Below are 18,511 nucleotides of genomic sequence, written 5' to 3'. Positions count from 1 at the left end.
CTAGTAAAACAATCCCGATCTGTTCAAAAGTGTCATCTGCACTTTTTAAAAAGTACAACACCTCCCAAGCAGAATCCAAAGAAGCCAGGCTAAGACACGAAAGAAATGACCAAACAGAAGAGAAATCAGATTCTTGCTACTCTGAAGAAAGGCAGTATGAACTAAAGGGATGAAAGGTAGAAAAGCAAGTCAGGGCACCAGCATTGCCTCCTGCATCCCCTGGGTTAACCAGGGTACCCTTGCTCCTGGGCCACTTGTAGGGGAGCGCGGGGCCTCGTGGGTGTCGCCACCTCCCTGATACCATATGACCAGCTGACAAGAGCATTCTGGCGGCTTGAGAGTCAGTCTTCCATAAAGACTGACTAACACATGAGCATGTCTGCCTGTCATCATTTTCCTGTGAGTTTTGTTTGGGCAATTCTGCCCTTGCTCTGGCCCCTGAGACCAAATTTCCAGACGTAAGAAGTGGAGACCCAAACCCAGTGGTTTGCTGTGGCAACTGTTCCCTGGGGCCAGGCTGTCCCTCCACTCCCATCAGGGACAGCCCATCTTTTCAGGCAGTTGCCAGGGCTTTCTCAAGGTCTCACTGTTTTAGACTTGACTTACTCACTCCCGTTTTCCAGCCAAGAACAAAATGGGCTTGCCTCAGAATTGAGAGTTGGTATAGACGCCAGGCCTTTTTTTCTTCCTAACACTGTGAAACCAACCAAATCATGTTATAAAGATTTAGTTAGGACAGTTTCTTCACACTTTATGTCATATCTTTGGAACCATATTAAACATCCTGTAGACAATAAGAGTTATTGACTGTTTATGCCTGATTTTAATTATTTTCACATTTTCTGTGTCGGTCCCAATTCAACTTTGCAAGTGAAACTCTTCCCCAAAAGTTCTGTAATTTTCACTGCTCAGCCACATCATCACTTGGTCTCTGCCTTCCTCCTGCCCTCAGGACAATCTGGAAATAATATAATGTCTCATATAACTTTTCTTCCCCCAACTATACCACTATAATTTGTTTTTTAATGCTTGGTGACACAACTGAAGGGTTGACCACCTAAGCCCTCAGTGGTGTTGGAGAGTTAATCTGGATACATTTAATGACCTGTTGTCACCTGGCCAAACATGATAGGAAGCACCAATGAATAAGGAGATGACACACCAGAATCTCTTAAAAGAAAATGGCATTCAGGTTGGAAGTCTACGAACCACTGAGGAAGAACCAATGTTAAAATTTCCCAAGTCAATGTGTATGGTCTGAGTCACTTTCTTCTAAATTGGTGAACATTCCAATTTGCTCTCAACTGTTTGAATATCTCAGTTCCCCCAACAGCATTTTTCACAGAAATAGAATAATACTAAAGTTTATATGGAACTACAATAGACCCCAAATAGCCAAAGCAATCTTGAAAAAAAAAAAAAAAGAAATAAAGCTGGAGGTCTCACATTCCCAGATTTCAAGATATTAATACAAAAATATAATAATCAAAACAGTATGGTACTGGCACAAAAATAAACACATAGACCAATAGAACAGAACAGAGAGATCAGGAATTAATCCATAACTCTATGGTCAACTAATCTATGACAAAGGAGGCAAGAATATACAACGGGGAAAAGACAGTCTCCTCAGCAAATCATGCTGGTAAAACTGGACAGCTACATGCAAAAGAATGGAACTAGGGGGTGCCTGGGTGGCTCACTCAGTTAAGCATCCAACTCTTGGTTTCAGCTCAGGTCATGATCTCAGGGTCGTGAAATTGAGCCCAGTGTTGGGCTCCCTCATCAGTGGGGAGTCTGCTTGAGATTCTCTCTCTTTCCCTCTGCCCGCCCCCCCACCCCCAGTCTCACTTTCTCTCTCTCTCTCTCTCAAGTAAATAAATAAATAAATCTTAAAAAAAAAAGAATGGAACTAGACCACTTTTTACACCATACACAAAATAAACTAAAAAGTGGATTAAAGACATAAATGTGAGACATGAAACCATAAAACTCCTAGAAAAAAACAAGCAAAAATTTCTTTGACATCAGCTGTTACAACATTTTTCTAGATATGTCTCCTTAGGTTAAGGGAAAGCAAAATAGAAACAAAGTGTTGGGACTGCAGCAAAATAAAATCTTTTGCACAGTGAAGGAAACCATTAATGAAACAAAAATGCAACCTACTGAATGGGAGAAGATATCTGCAAATATCATATTGGTAAGGACTTAGTGTCCAAAATATATAAAAAACTTTAAAACTCAACACCAAAAAAACAAATAATCCTTTTAAAATGGGCAGAGGACCTAAATAGCCGTTTCTCCAAAGAAGACATAGAGATGACCAATAGACACATGAAAAGATTCTCAACATCACTCATCATCAGGGAAATACAAATCAAAACCACAACGAGGTATCACTTTACACCTGTCAGAATGGCTAGACTCAAAAAGACAAAAAAATAACAGGTGCTGGTGAGGAGGTGGAGAAAGGAGAACCCTCTTACACTGTTGGTGGGAATGCAAACTGGGGCAGCCTCTCTGGAAAACACTATAGAGTTTCCTCAAAAAGTTAAAAATAGAACTACCCTATGATCCAGTAATTCCACTACTGGGTATTTACCCAAAGAAAATGAAAACACTAATTTGAAAAGATATATGCACCCCTATATTTACTGAAGAATTATTTACAATAGCCAAGATATGGAAGCAACTCAGTGTTCAATAATAGATGAATGGATAAAGAAGATATGGTACATATACACAATGGAATATCACTTAGCCATAAAAAAGAATGAGAGTTGGCCCTTTTGTAACAACATGGATGGATCTAGAAGGTATAATGCTCAGTGAAATAAGTCAGTCATAAAAGGACAAATACCATATGATTTCACTCATATGTGGAAGTTAAGAAACTAAACAAATGAGCAAAGAAAAAAAGAAAGAAATGCAAAAACAGACTCTTAGATACAGAGAACAAACTGGTGGTTACCAGAAGGGAGGTGACTGGGGGGTTGAGTGAAATAGGTGAAGGAGATTGAGAGTACACTCATCATGATGAGCACCGAGTAATGTGTAGAATTGTTGAATCATTATATTGTACACCTGAAACTAATCTAACACTGTATGTTAACTTTTCAATTTAACAAAAGAAAGAACATCTCATTTCCCTGCACTTCACAGAACTTAGCTTTTTTTTCTTTTCACCGCCGAGAGCTGGGTATATTTCTACTGACCGATGTGATCAGAATTTCAATCAAAGTGATCCAGTTGGATTGTCTGCCACAAATCACATGTGACCCTTACATATCAGTGGCTGTTTGCTGACCTGCATATATCTCTTCTCTCTCAGAAGCTAAGAGGGTCTCCTCTATGTGCTCCACCCCGCTATCCTTGTACAAACTCAAGCCCACCCTCACCGTGCTTACTCCTCTTTGCCCATTACCCTGGGTCTTGAGGCCCAGCCCTCCTAGTCTCCTGGAGGCAGATCTTGTAGAAAAAGTGAAGAAGAAGAGAGAAGACAGTGAAAGAAAGGGAAGGGAACCCCCCCGCTATTTCCCTTCCCTGACCCCCTTTCACTTCGGGGCTGCCCTCTGTAGTGGCCTGGAGGAGATGGGGGAAGGGAGGAGGAAGGCAAAAGGAAAGAGAGAAGCAGCCACAGAGAAAACCCTCCGTGGAGCCCCATTCTATTCCTCCCCTCTGCCTGCTCCTTGCTTCCACCTGAGAGCCTCCCCAGCCCAGCGCAGGACCCTCAGCCAGAGGGTGGACATGGGAGGACCTGCCCTTCTGCAGGGGCTGTGTTCTCTGCCTCCCAATTCCCATCCCCTAGCACAATCTACAAACGACCTTTTGGAACACAGTGTTTTGTAAACAGATACTATAAATTTCACCGTAAGTTCTGGTATGCATATACTGATACTTCATACTAAGCAAAACTGGTTTTTAGCCTATGTTAAATATAGCTGTTGTAGTCTTTCAGTGTCACTATTGAATCTGAAGACAAGCCCCATCATTTTAACCATATTCCTTATTTTAAAAACAGTCTTTACTATCTATATTTTTATAATACCATTTGAATAATCTTTATTAGTGTTGCTATTACAAATGTACAAATTACCATATATATTTATATATACAGTGATGCTCACATATATGAAATTTACATATAAGAAATTGCATATAATATATTACATACAGTATAGATTTTACACATGTATAATATTAAGTATCATCAGAAAAGACAAAAAGACTGGAAGTATTAAAATGTTAACTATGGGACTAGAATTATGGGATATTTTCAAATCCTTTCTACTTTCTATGGGCTCCCAGATTTCTTCTTATAACACATATTACTTTTATAATTGGAAAAATAAAAATAAGTGTAATTCTATATTAAAATATATGTTAATGCCTGTTATCTGTGAAAGCTGGCTAAAACAAGTAAAACAAGGGCACTTTTAGAGCCAAAGCTCCAAATTTGGATTTTCAAAAACAGGAATATCTATTACAATGCTTTAAAATATGACAGGAATTTAGAAATTGTCAGAGTGGTAGAAGTCTATAATTAAGAGACTATAGAAAAGTTATCTTCCCAGGGATTATCTATGGTAGAAACAAATTCTAGCTCATTCTTAGAAAAACAAACCCTTGTGTAGATATATATCTCAAGTCATAGAAAGTTACCTCAGTTGGTGAAGTGTTACATTCTTGGTGGATTTCCTGATCTAAAGACACATGTATATATTCATCATTTCTGAAGCATAAATGTGTTTTTAACTCAAAATTCTCTGTACCACTCATGTTCCCATCCTGCCTGGTTGTATCTGTTTCCAGCAGAGCTGTCTTTGTAGAGGGTGGGCACGGAAGTGGGCAGGAATTAGGAGAGCTGGTCCCCTGTCCCAGCAGCGTGATAAGGACCCCGTCGCTGTGGGTTTGTCACTCGTCAGCCCAGAGACTCCACTTCCTCACCAAGACTGAGTTCCACAGCACAGAGCACCTCGGTGCGTGGCCGTGTGGGCCCCACGCCTGCTAACAGCACCGTCCCTAACGTCTGGTGTGGCTGTCCTTCTCTGTCCCGCTCGCTCGGAAGTGAACCAAGTCCAGGGGAAGGCACACAGCCCCCGGGGAGCAGACAGTATTCTCAAGGAGCTTTGGGAAGACGCTTCAGAGCCCCTAAAAGGAAGAGCCCTAGAGACCTGATGGATGCAGACAAGAGAACAGAGAAATGAAAGATGCATCGGAGGAATCTTTGTTTCTCCTTTCCCAAAACAGTCCCCGTTAAGACCAGTGACGTGCTAGAGCACGGCCATGGTGTTTGGGACAACAAGGACCGACAGTGGCCAGCAGGCTCCCTGGTGAGGTTCTTACAGAGGCTGCTCAGACGTCTGGCCCAGCTCCTGTCCGTGACTCAGACGGGAGGGAGCCTGAGGGGCCAGGGGACACGGTGAGCATTTCGGGTTCACTAGCAGGTGAGCATCTGGGGCTGCTATGCCCGGTTCCTCAGACACCTTACTAAAATATTGTGATAAGAAAGCTGTTGGTAGGACGCTCCGGGATGTAGGTTGTGTGTATTTTCCCAGGTGCAAGATGGGCCTAGAAGAAAGAGAAATGTGAAACCTTTTGATGGAGTCAGTGGGCTGGTCAGAGCAGCGACACCTCCAATCCAATAAGAGGTTACTATTATGTCTACGGAGCAACACAAACCCCCCAACAGTTGAGACCTTGTAGAGGGATCAGATGCACATTAGGGCTTGTTGAAGTCAACAATAATCCTTCAAAAGAAAAATAAAGTGCTCATAAACCAAATCCCCTCACTCACATTTCCTGAACATCTAACCCAGATGGCTAATTGGTGAGCCATTTCACATCCCCTGTCTTCAGGCCCTTTTGACTTCCCTTTTGTTTATTTAAAAATGTCTTGAATAATCTCCATGAGGAGGAGGTTTCTCTGACAGAAACTACATGATCAGTAACAATCTCACGGGCTGTGACAGAAACATTGAACAGAATAGATAACAAAAGTGTCAGCAAAGAGACCAGAAATTATTTTGGTAGGACAATGATTCTTTTCTCAATTTAGAATTCTCATGAATTTCTTTTCATGTTTGTGACAAAGCAGAGTCTAGGATTTGAGCTCCTTGTCTAATGTTTATTTATTAATATTGTATATTTTATGAAAATGTATTGCTACTTAAAGACTGGACCAAATTATTTCTAAATCCTTAATGGCATCCTGAAATTTCAAGGAACGAAAACTAAAAAAACTTTCAGAAATGTGCAGCACTAGTTCTAGGGGAGGTGGTAGGCTCTGTCCTTAGAAAGGCTCTTGCTTTATCCTTGTTCGAGCCTCTTTATCTTGGAGATAAAAGAGAGATACACAGGGTCTTCAGTTAGCACCACACAATGGTGATTTCCTCCAAAAACTATTCTATTTACACAATGCAAAAACCTGATCTAGAAAGAGAAAAGGTACATTTCTACAGAAACAAAACAAAGCAAAACATTTTTGTGTGTGTGTGAAAAAATTGGCCCTTTGCCCTGGGGTGGCTGAAGACAGGTTTTTGGAATTGACATAATTAAAGCCCAAGATATATGCATTTTAATTGGAGGTTGGGTTGAGATTCCTCAGCGATATCTGTAGTATTCCCCTCATTTATAACGATGACATAGCACATGACATGAACATATCGGGGTGGGTGTATAACTAAATGGTTGACAAAGACCTTTCAAGCTCTTATGTTACATATTTCTGTGAAGCTTTCATTTTTAAGCTTTTGTAATCAGAACAAAAAGTTGGCTTTACTTTGAGGTGCTCTATCCTATGGGTATTGGAAGTAGGTTATTTTGATAATCTCATTTCAAAGTACAGATTTGCCCATACAAATGAAACTAGCAGAGAAAAGCTGCCCAATAACCGAGGGGGCAAGATGGCGCACTCCATACCTCTGCTCCCCAGCCCTGCCCTGACCATAGTTCACCCAGCAGGACAGCCACAGGGTGAGGTCAGTGCCAAGCTAGGAAAGGAGCACAATGGCCTTGCCAACAGGCCTTTGTTAATGAATTCATTAGCCCCGGGGGGCGTTCACAGTCTGCCCAACTCTTACCTGCCTCAGAGAGTCATGTGCTTGTCAGTCTCTTCTACCCTGTGCCCCACAGGAGAGTGAGCCCAGGTCCTGGAGAGGGCCCAGACCCCGGGTGGCCTCAGGAATGGTCCTAAGGCAGGAGAAATTATTAACTAGATCTGAGAAGAAATATCCAATGTAGAGAAGCAATGGGAATGGAGGGTGAGCTCAGACAATACCCCTCCCTTATCTCCCTCAAACCTCTGCCTTCTGGACACATCCTCCCAGGATACATTTGGAGGTGGTTCCTCCATGCCGCACCAAGGAAACACGGAGAGAAAGGTGGACGACTAATTCGGGCCTGGGCTGACAGAAGTCACAGACATTGTGATCCAAATGCAGGGCTAATAATTATCAGCTGCTGGGCAAGGTCATCCCTCTTGCCTACATTTGGTGGCTTTAATGCCTCCAGCCCGGCACCTGAGTTTGCATCCTCCCAAATTTGAACTTGAATTTTTAATTCCCTTTAGGGAACCCTTTAATGAGGCTCCTATTTTCAGAACAAATGAGTTTATGTTGGAGTCCTTTGGGCTGCCAGACATCTTCGCTTTCTTTTGACCATATTTTAAAATATTGCAATGAGCACCTCCTGCGTTATCAAGTAGAGACCACCGTTAGAGTGACTAAAAATAGGTGGCTGCCCTTAATTCTTAAAATATTAGATTTGGGCTTTGTCCTTGGCCTGGGCTTCAGGCTCCACTGGGCAAGTGAGTTGCCTCTCTGAGCATCAGTTTTGCCATCTGTAAAAAATGGGTAAGTGTAACAATTCACAGAGTTTTTGTCAGGAGTAAATGAGACAGAAGAGTGTCTGGCACGGTGCCCAGAACATCCTGTTCACTTTCTCCCGTTTCGCATTACTAGTTTGCTTTGGAAACCTATCCCCCATCAGCAGGGCGATAAACTGCATATGCGCATTTTAGAATTACAGGTAGTTTTAAATTGTTAGGGTATGTATTAATTAGACTTAGTTATTATAACCGCTTATTGCAATCAATATTAAATTGCACGATAACAATTACTATCTCCTTTTCAATGCTCACATGTAAAATCAGATGCTTCTATTCAACAACCTGCTCTCAGTCCCTGGTGTGACCATAATTTCACCAATTGTCTGTTCTCGACCTGTAATAGCATAACATGTGATCTTCCACCCTGATCCCATACCTGCCTTTGGACCGTGTACGTAGACCACACCTTCCTGAGATGAGCTAGCAGACTTGTCATATGGCCACACCTCTTTCTCAAGTTTAAAATGTGCACAAGCAAAAAAGCCGAAGTCTGAAGGTGCTAGAGCTAAGTGGACATGATAACTCTTGCTGTCGAGTAGCCACCCCCAGGAAAGTCTTTAGAAAGGAAGCCTATGGGATTAGAACATTGGTTTTCATGTTGAATGAAGTTATTTCTGTCAGTATCATTTACAAGTAATTTTTCTTTACGTTACAAAGTGTTAGCTGAAATCAGAACCTTGGTACTATGGCTATGACCAAAGATTAAAAGCTGAAGGGTATACGCCCAGTTTTCAACGTTGTGTAGATTCCATGTGTTACAGGAACAAATAGGTACTTGGAAACTAGGTCCTGCTATCTTTGAATTATGCCCCACCTGTCATCAGTCAGGTTCTACATGAGGGGATGGGGTCCAAGAAGGAGACACTCAACAACCAGGCGGAGGCCACCCAGCTCCCAGAGGCAGAGCTGAAATGCCGAGGCAGGTCCATTTCTCAGCAGGCGGTGCTGACTTTCCAGAAGCTCGGCCTCCCTCATCCAGGGTGGGACTGGCACTCAGCCTTCGACAGCAGGACCCGGGAGGATGCCCTGCCCACTGGCCAGCCCCACCTCCTGGCCTCTTCTGTAACTGCAGATCATGCCTGTGCTCCTCTCTTACACCTTCCCACCTCAAGCCTGGGCTCACTCAAGATGACCAATTTGACTCAACTAGTTGCTACGGACCTCAGGTTCCTCCTACTACTCACACTTTCAAAAACTGGCCCAAATGCTGAAGCATCTTTGAGCTTTTCGGGTTCTGATTTGAATGGAATCAGTAAAAGGGGCGAGGTAGGTATAACCTTTATTTCTCTTTACTGGCTTGTATTTTGCTATATCAATCCTGAAGTTGAAAACTTCCTGTTCTATAGTTTTCAGTTTAGGAGTTCATTAATAAGAAAATATGCTCAGTAGGACTTTGTTTCTTCCTGAATGAAAAGTCTATTCTCCGTGTTGCTAGTTTGCAACAGCCCCGTTGATGGCTAAGCACAGAACACTCCAGCCACCTAAACCACTGTCTGAATAGATTTGAACCAGGAAAAGCAAGGGTGGTAGGGGAAATTATTTTGGGAATTAACTATGCTGGGTTAGGAAAGATTATTTTCCTTCCTAGGACACGTTCAAATACAAGTGCCGATTTTATGGACAGACGATGCCTTGATTTATCATATAAAATGCCTCACAAGGTACAAATTTGGTAAATTCACTATTTTCCATACCTGGTAGTCTGATCACTTGTACCAACAGTTAGAGGCCAAAAACAATCCCTATGAACAAGAGTGGAGGAGGGCTTACATTAACTGGACCATTGTGACGCAGGCATGATTTTGAAGTGAAAGCAAAATTTTCCTGAAATACTCTGTCATTATCCCCTTTCTATTATTTAATTTCCTTGATTTAAAAATAGGATAAACTTGGGGCGCCTGGGTGGCTCAGTCATTAAGAGTCTGCCTTGGGCTCAGGTCACGATCCCAGGGTCCCGGGATCGAGCCCCGCATCGGGCTCCCTGCTCAGCGGGGAGCCTGCTTCTCCCTCTCCCGCTCCCCCTGCTTGTGTTCCCTCTCTCGCTGTGTCTCTCTCTGTCAAATAAATAAATAAAATCTTAAAAAAAAATAGGATAACCTCAGCAGAATGGAGAAAACAATCAAACACAGAGCCACATTTCATTCGTTGTCCTTATAGTTGTTATCATTGTTGTTATTTTTCAGTTATCTTGAACTTTGCCACCTAAGACCCTAAGTCCACTGCTTACAGAAGAAATGACTACTCCAGCTAGCCAAGGCTCCATGAATGACTAGGCTGTGGTTACAGCGCCAGTGGAAAACAAAGCAACCACAGAGGGGCCATCTGCCTTCTCTACTGAGGAAACCAGTCGAGTGCCAACCCAGGCACCAAGCCAGCAGTGTTACTGAGTTGGGTGAAGCACCAACCACAGACCCACTTGAGGATTCCATTGCCTGTAACCACATTCTGCTCCCTGACTGGACACAAGACACACTTGGTTGACTTTCCAGTTCAAATTTTGCTTTTGTTTCGATTAGCCTATTTTTGTTGGTTTTCCCTCTTCACTTGTGCACCATTTACAAGCCACCACTCTGCTTGGCTCCCATCCTATCACCCTGATAAATGTGGAAATAAGAACAACCTGTCTGTGGTAGTCAAGCCATAGCCTGCCTCAGATCTCAGAAATTCAAAAAGGAATAGGATCTATTAGCATCTCCCATTTGATTTTCTTCCAGCAGGATTTTCTTCAGGAATGTAACCTTGTCTTACTGTCACATTTTTTTTCTTTTGAACCAATGTTCTTTATTCTAAGAATTATGCAGGAAGAGTAAGTTCCCTTAGCTCAATATGCATTGTGCAAAATTGAAAGAGAAAGAGGCACAGCAGAGAATGCACAGGTACCCTCTTAAGCAGGCAGAACTAAATTTAGTTTCTGATCCCAACTCACACGTTACCCATTTGTTTTGCTTTTATAGATTAAGATCACAAGAATCTTCAACAGAAGAAAGGCCAAGAGGGCTAGAATCTCACCAGATGGTGGTATTAGTAATGGAGCAAATAGAACCGATGACAAAGTCAGAAAATGACACAAAGAATATAAATATTGTGGGGTGGCTCCCTCCATCCCAAATTAGTCTATTAGCCAAATATTTTCAATTCCTTTGTACTGTTCGTGGTAAAATATGGAACATGGAATCACACATCACATCTAAAAATGCTCGCTGACGACACTGTGTGATTCACCCTTCTTGTCATACGTGCCTTTGAATAATAAATTGATGGGTATTAAAATCACAGAATATTTAGTAGGATCTTATTTTACTTGTATCACCACTTTGATTCAAAAAAGGATTTCAGGCAGTTTATAAGTTTAGAAGGACGAATGATAGGAACTTTAAGCTCATCTTAACTAGATGCCACGGTAGCTCTGCATGCTTCCTCTGGGTGGCGTTAGTGTGCACAGCTGAGAAGGGGCTGCCTCCTCTTTCCCACCACGCCTACCAGAGGTTTCATGTGTGCTGGTGGGTAAAGGAAAATCCCAGAACTCACTGAACAGCTAGCAAGCAGCACACGTGTAAATGAATGGTCTTGAATCTGGGGAACACCATCGAACTGTTTGCCACCAGCTTTGAAACTGCCCCCCCACATACAGTTTACCTGCCCACAAAGGTCCCATGCTCCCCTCCACTCCGTACCCTTGTACCCCCAAATACACAGAGACATACAGGAAAGATCCCAGGCCAATGTGCTCTTCATCACAGAAAAGGACAATAGCCCTCATTAAAACTCGTTAGGACCTTGTTTGGGGAGCTGTGTGGTCATGGAGTGCCAATCTCAAGCCTCACAAAATCTTCCACTGGCCATGTCTGAATTATTGCCAGAATCACTACCAGGAGTTAAGGAAAGGGGAGTACAGTTAACTCTTGAACATCGCGGGGGTTAGGGGTGCCGACCACCTGTAAGTAGCACAAAAATTAAGGGCAATTATATATAAAAGGTATAGGAAGTATGATCGTGAGAACTGATGGTTACTGTTTTAAATGCTGTGCATACAGTATCTTATTTCATTCAAATCCTCATAACAATCCTACAAAATAAGTACTCTTCTTACTTTACAGATAAGGAAACTAAAGCTTGGTGAGGTTAAGTCCTTTGCCCAGGGCTCACACAAGGTGCCCACTGAGAAACGAAATCCGGGCCTGCGAGGTTCCCAAGGTCTGACCATTGCATGGTGCTGCCCCCCAGTGGGAGGAGCTGGTAATTAGCAAATCGGAATTCCGGCTCTCTTACTCATTTCTCTAGAACCTTATTTTCACCTCAGAGGTGGGTTGGGCAAACATGATTCGCAAAGTCCTTTTTATTTCCAGCATTCTTACTTGCACCAGAGATAGGAAAACATTCACGTAGCAAACTGATTCTTAAGTATCCTGACTTTCTGACCAAACTGATGGCAATTCATTCAGCCTGGATTTATAAATTCCATATTAAGGCTAGTCAGTGTGTCTGGCACGTTGGTCCTGAGACTATAATTATCGGGATATACATAAAGCTCCATGAGGACCAGAACCAAGAGAATCTCATTCACCTGTGCATTCCTGGCACGGAGAACAGTGTCTTTCACACCAGGGGGGCTCCCGAATGACTAGTGCATCCTCAGAGATTAACGTAAGATCATTAAATCTTAAACCACCTCTGTGCTCCCCCCCCTTTTTTTTTAGAAAAAGAAAAACTGAAAACAATGGAGCTAGAATTGAAATTTAAAATAATTTATTTAGGGGCGCCTGGGTGGCTCAGTCGTTAAGCATCTGCCTTCGGCTCAGGTGAAGATCCCAGGGTCCTGGGATGGCCCTCCACACACACACCACTCCAAAAGAATTCCACCCTTAATTCAGAAGTTATGGACAATTATTTTCTTTAGCAGAGATTCTTTGAGGAGACTTTTGTAGAAAAAAATTTCATTTTGCTTTTTTTATTTAAAGGGAGAAAACTATGCAAAATATATACATACAGGTGTGTATGTGCATAACCACGTATGTCTGTGTTGTGGGTGTGTGTTGTGTTTGCTCTGTAGTTCACTGGTATATGCAGTTGTCCACCAAAAAAAAAAAATTGAAATTAATTTTAGTTTGGATCTAAAGTCATTTTGTATGGCCCTTCTGTTTACGTATCCTTAGTTGGAGGTACAAAGAAAGTCTTTCCTAAAATGAAATGTTTTGTGGTAAAAGTGTTTGTCTCCTGAGCTAATCTTAACATCCAAGTTGAAAAATCTTTTATAGTGATATCTGTAATTGCTTTCTTCTTAGGATGACCCAAACAATCAGCCAAAACTCTGGAAAGAGAGAAAAGAACAGATCACATCCAAAGAATCTTTCAAAATACAAAGAAGTGTGAAGATAATATCCCTAAAAACTGAGGGGGAGACAAACCATGAGAGACGATGGACTCTGAGAAACAAACGGAGGGTTCTAGAGGGGAGGGGGGTGGGGGGATGGGTTAGCCTGGTGATGGGTATTAAGGAGGGCACGTTCTGCGTGGAGCACTGGGTGTTATGCACAAACAATGAATCATGGAACACTACATCAAAAACTAATGATGTCATGTATGGTGATTAACATAATAAAAAAAATCAAGTTGGGGAAAAAAAAACTGAATGGAGTTCAGCAAGGGAGGAAAAAAATGGAAGCACAATTCAGTTATACCCAGTGGAAATGCTCTTAAAATAGTTTTCAACAGTTTAGGGGCAGCTGGGTGGCTCAGTCAGTTAAGTGTCTGCCTTCAGATTCTGTCCTTGTTCTGGGATGGCGCCCTGTGTCGGGCTCCCTGCTCAGTGGAGAGCCTGCTTCTCCTTCTCCCTCTGCCCCCAACCTACTCATGCGCTCTCACTCTCTTTCTCACTCTCACTCTATCTCAAATAAATAAAATCTTTAAAAAAATAGTTTTCAACAGTTTAGCAGAATACTTTAAACATCTATGAGTAGAGCTCATTTATATTGGGCTGGTCCTTAAAATTATGTTGAGGTACATCTAAAATGCTATTAGTATAATATGGAAGCACAAAATAGAATTTTGTTCATGGAGCAATAATATAATTGAATAAAAAGAGCTAAAATATTGATATTCATTTTCTTTTGGAAAATACTTTATAGGTTCTGACTTCATATATAGGTTACATATATATCAAACATATGCCCACTAAAATAAAACCAAATACCAGAAAGATGTATAGGGGAATTTTTAAAAAATAATTTTGGATGGAGAAGGCCTTTCTCAACATGACACAAAATCCAGAAGCCATAATGAAAAATAAAAAAACAACATATTTTATTACATAAAAATTTAACATATCTGTGTAACCAAAAAAAAAAAAAAAAGAAAACCACAACATTGAAAACACTGAAAGACCAAAAAAAAAAAAAAAAATCAAGAATCAGGAAAAGATATCAGCAATGTATTTAACAGGAAAAGGTTTGAATCCTCATGATGGATTTAAAATGCTCACAAATTTTATAACAGGCTTTCCATCAAGTGCTGGCCCCTATTTCGCCTCCCACTGAAGTGAGCTACTGGTGCTGCTTTAACCGCTAGAATAGGGAAGATGCTATACTGGTTTCTGGGCCTAGCTGGGCCTTAAGAGACCTTAGGCTTTCACTTCCTGTCTCTTGGAACACTCTCGCTTAGATCCCTAAGTTGCAACATAAAAAGTTCAACTACCCTGCTGGAGAGACCACGTGAAGAGGGAGAGGGACCGGCTGAGCATGGCCTTCCAGTCGTCCCAGCCAAGGTGACAGCCTTGTGAGCAGAGCCGTTGTGGGTCCTCCAGCTAAGCACCTCTGAGTGACCCCAGGCAATGCCACTTGGAAGAGAAGAATCACAGAGGGAAGCCCTGCTTGAATTCCTAACCTATAAAATCATAATATACAATAAAATGGTGATTATGTTAAGCCACCAAATTGTGGAATAGTTTGTTATATAACAATAGATAACTGGTATAATCCTTAATTTATATAAAGATTTTATAAATCAATGAAAAGATCAATAAAATCAATCAGGTGAGGGAGAGAAGCAATTAACAAGCAATTTATGGCAGAAACACAATGACCATTAAACATATATAAAGAATCCCAGACTCACTGGTAATCAAATAAATGGGATTTCATTTTTTTTTTTTTAACAACTGAAAAAATTAAAGAGGCCTAATTCCGGTAAGGCTATAGGGAGTTAAGCACTGCCATATATTATTTAAGGAAATGGAAACTGGCAATCTGACAATAGGATTTTCAGAAAGCCTTTTCAAGTCTGATGCAGAACCCAGGAAGGAAGAGAGACTAATAATTTGTATGAAATACAAAACGCCTCCAAGACAAAAGAAATACCATCAATTAAGGCAAAGCGTATATTCATTAGTGGATTATCAGTTTTTTATTTCTTGCTCAAATCACCATACAGTGGAGGTAAGCAGGTAGATGCTGCTCACCATTGTTAAAAAACAAAAATCCACCTGAGTAAATTTAAAGATCAAATTGGCTTTAACCAATGATTCATGAATTGTGAAGCATCCCATCTAGGAATAGGAAGGAGCTCTGCTGAGCTGTAGGAAAGATTTTTAAAGGTGGAAAGGGGCAGAGAGAGGCACCTGGCTGGCTCAGCTGGTTAATCATGACCCCGGGTCCTGGGATAGAGCCCTGTGTCAGGCTCCCTGCTCAGCAGGGGAGTTTGCTTCTCACTCTCCCTCTATCCCTCGCCCCATTCGTGCTCTCTCTCTCAAATAAATAAATAAAATCTTCTAAAAAAAAAGGTGGAAAGGGGCAGAAAAAGGAAGTTATTAGCAAAGAATGCATTGTTTCAGGCAAGGTCACCCTCCTAGGGGGAATAGAAAGGGTCTACTGGGTAGATGATCTCACTAGTGCTGAATGGGTAATTCCAGGCTCACTGGTTACAGGTTACATCCTGAAAGAGGTTGAAGCTGCAATTAGGTTAGGGGTATTAAATCTTGGTTTACTAATATGAGGCTTGGCACTAGTGACTCCATTTGGGGCCTGTTATTTCTTTTTCAACACCGTGGACATCATGAACCCAGTTTGTTTTATTTGGTAACTTCACCAACCCACAGACTCAGAATCCTCCACTAGTTTCTTTTGTATCTGGCCAGAGATGAGAAAAAGAATGTGAAGAATTAGGCAAGAAGGTTGAAAGCCGAGCATGGAAGTGGCATATTTCACTTCTACCCATATTCTATGGCCCCATCTAACTTCAGAGGAGGCTGAAAGAATGTGGTTCAACTGTGTGCTCAGGAGCAAAAAGGCAATGGTGTTTGATAAACATAACAGCATTTTCTCAGTAACAACAACAACAACAACAAAATGGCAAACCAGAAGATTTAGCAATACATAACACACAGAAAACTAATTTCCTTCTTATACAAAAAGCACCTATAAATCAATAAAGAAAGAGAAAGGAATGCTCAAAACATATTAAGCAATTCAGAGCAAGGGAAGTGTAAACGGCAAATAAACCTATCAGCAACCTGACTCACAATTAAATACATTCTTTTAGATAATGAAATCTTTTTTATCGTATTTATTAAAATTTTCTAAAGCTTGTATGATACTCAGCATTGGTGAGAATGTAGGTTAAAGACACTTTTGTAAATAATTTCTGCAATTGTAAATTGGTGACATTTATTGGAGGGCAATTTGGCAGTAAATTGTAAAATGTATAGGCACATAACATTCAATACTTTACTTCTATTATTAGGAATTCATATGCTGTGCAAGGTAGAGAGTCCAATTTTCCCAGGACAGCCAGGTTCAACAAGATAGTCCTGTTGTCTTAGCATCTTATTTTCAAATTTCTTGGTTTAGAATTACACAACAATAGCCCTAGTGTTGGACATATTTTTTTCAGAACTGTTTATGAAGCCAAGTACTACAAACTTCCTAAAAGTTCATCAATAGATTGTAAAGAAGTTCATAAAAATTATGATATATCTGTTCAATGGAGGGCTATTAAGCAATTAGTGACAGCTTTGCTGTCATTTTCACTACATGTTCTCCTCTAAACCATATGGAACAGAAAGGAGAGCAAATAAAACACAACCTCTTCCTATAGCATAATTATAATACAGAGAAGAACATAAATATCATTTTAGAAATGAATGGGGGGAAATACACATCTAAGACCAGCAGATTTGGCAGAAACTTCATGGAAAAGCAGAGAGGTGAGAGGGTCCTGGGGGAAAGAGACCCAAGAGAAAGACAAAAAGGTTCCATTCCCAAAAGCAGAGGGCAGCACTAGAAGTGGGAACTATGGAGAGCCAATCTGAGACCAGGAGGGTCTGAGGGCTGCGAATAGCAGAATCAAAAAAGAAAAGACTTGGAAAGTCCTCCTTACTTGAAATGGCAGTACTGAGCAGGCACTGAGTTTGGGAAGAGAGCAAGGCTGTGGAATCGCTTGGAGAGAGAATCTGATGATGAAGGAAGGAAGGGAGAAGCTGTTGGTAATGGCCCTACTAAAATGTGCTAACCCTGAAGAATTAGAGGGATCCATAACAAACATACACAGATACACACACATACACACCGCCTCCCCACAGACACAACGTGGCACAATGTATTAAAGAAACTGCATCTACCTATTCGACACCAGAAGAGGTAACCCTTGAATTGTGAAATCAGAAATAAACAACCTAAAAAGAAGAACCAACTAAGCCCAAAGTTAGTAGAAAGAAGGAAGGAAGGAAGATCAGAGCAGAATCAATAGACCCTAAAAAGACAATAGAAAAGAATAATGAGACTAAGGTGGGTTTTTGAAAAGTTAAACAAAATATACATGCCTTTAGCTAGACTTGCCATGAAAAAAGAGACAGAACTCAAATAAATAAATTAGAAATGAAAGAAGAGACATGACAACTGATACTACAGAAACACATACGATCATAAAGACTAACAATTATACACCAACAAATTGATCAGTCTAGAAAAAATGGGGAAAATTCCTAGAAACATATAACCTACCAAGACTGATTCATGAAGAAATAGAAAATCTGAACAGATCAATTACTAATAAGGTGATTGAATAAGTAATCAAAAACCTCCTGACAGAGAAATATCCAGGACCAGATGGCTTCATTGGTGACTACTAGCAAATATTCAAAGAAGAATTAATACCAATCCCCATACTCTTCCAAAAAACTAAAGAGGAGGGAGCACTTCCAAACACATCTTATGAAGCCAGTGTTATCCTGATACCAAAACATTGCAAGGAAAGAAAATTACAAGCCAAAATCTAAAAATCTTCAACAAAATATAGCAAACCAAATTCAACAATACCTTAAAAGGATTACACACCATGATTAAGTGGGATTTATTCCAGGGATGCAAGGATAGTCTAACATCCACAAATCAATCAATGTGATATGCCCCATTAACAAAATGAAGACTGAAAATCACATGATTACCTCAATAGACGCAGAACAAGCACCTGACAAATTTCATCATTCATTCATGATTAAAAACTCTCAGAAAACTGAGTTTGGAGGGACTGTACCTCAACATAATACAGGTCCTACATGTCAAGCCCACAGGCAACATCCTACTTAAAGGTGAAAAACTACAGACTTTTCCTCTAAGCTCAGGAATCAGAACA

General features: G+C 40.9%; 1 long non-coding RNA gene across 1 annotated transcript; it reads left to right on the top strand.

Annotated features, from left to right (window-relative positions):
* Window positions 1-4,934: 4,934 nt before the first annotated feature.
* LOC114213680 (uncharacterized) lies at window positions 4,935-11,142 on the top strand. Its single transcript, XR_003610249.2, has 3 exons — window positions 4,935-5,447; window positions 8,713-9,154; window positions 10,072-11,142. It is a non-coding gene; the product is annotated as an uncharacterized LOC114213680 (long non-coding RNA).
* The last annotated feature ends 7,369 nt before the right edge of the window (window positions 11,143-18,511 follow it).

Source organism: Eumetopias jubatus, unplaced genomic scaffold (assembly GCF_037043125.1).
Source record: "Eumetopias jubatus isolate StellerSeaLion01/CBP00866 unplaced genomic scaffold, mEumJub1_p1.0 scaffold_14, whole genome shotgun sequence".
Lineage (NCBI taxonomy): Eukaryota > Metazoa > Chordata > Mammalia > Carnivora > Otariidae > Eumetopias > Eumetopias jubatus.
Note: the sequence above shows the minus strand (reverse complement) of the source record. Positions and strands in the feature narration are given on the sequence as shown.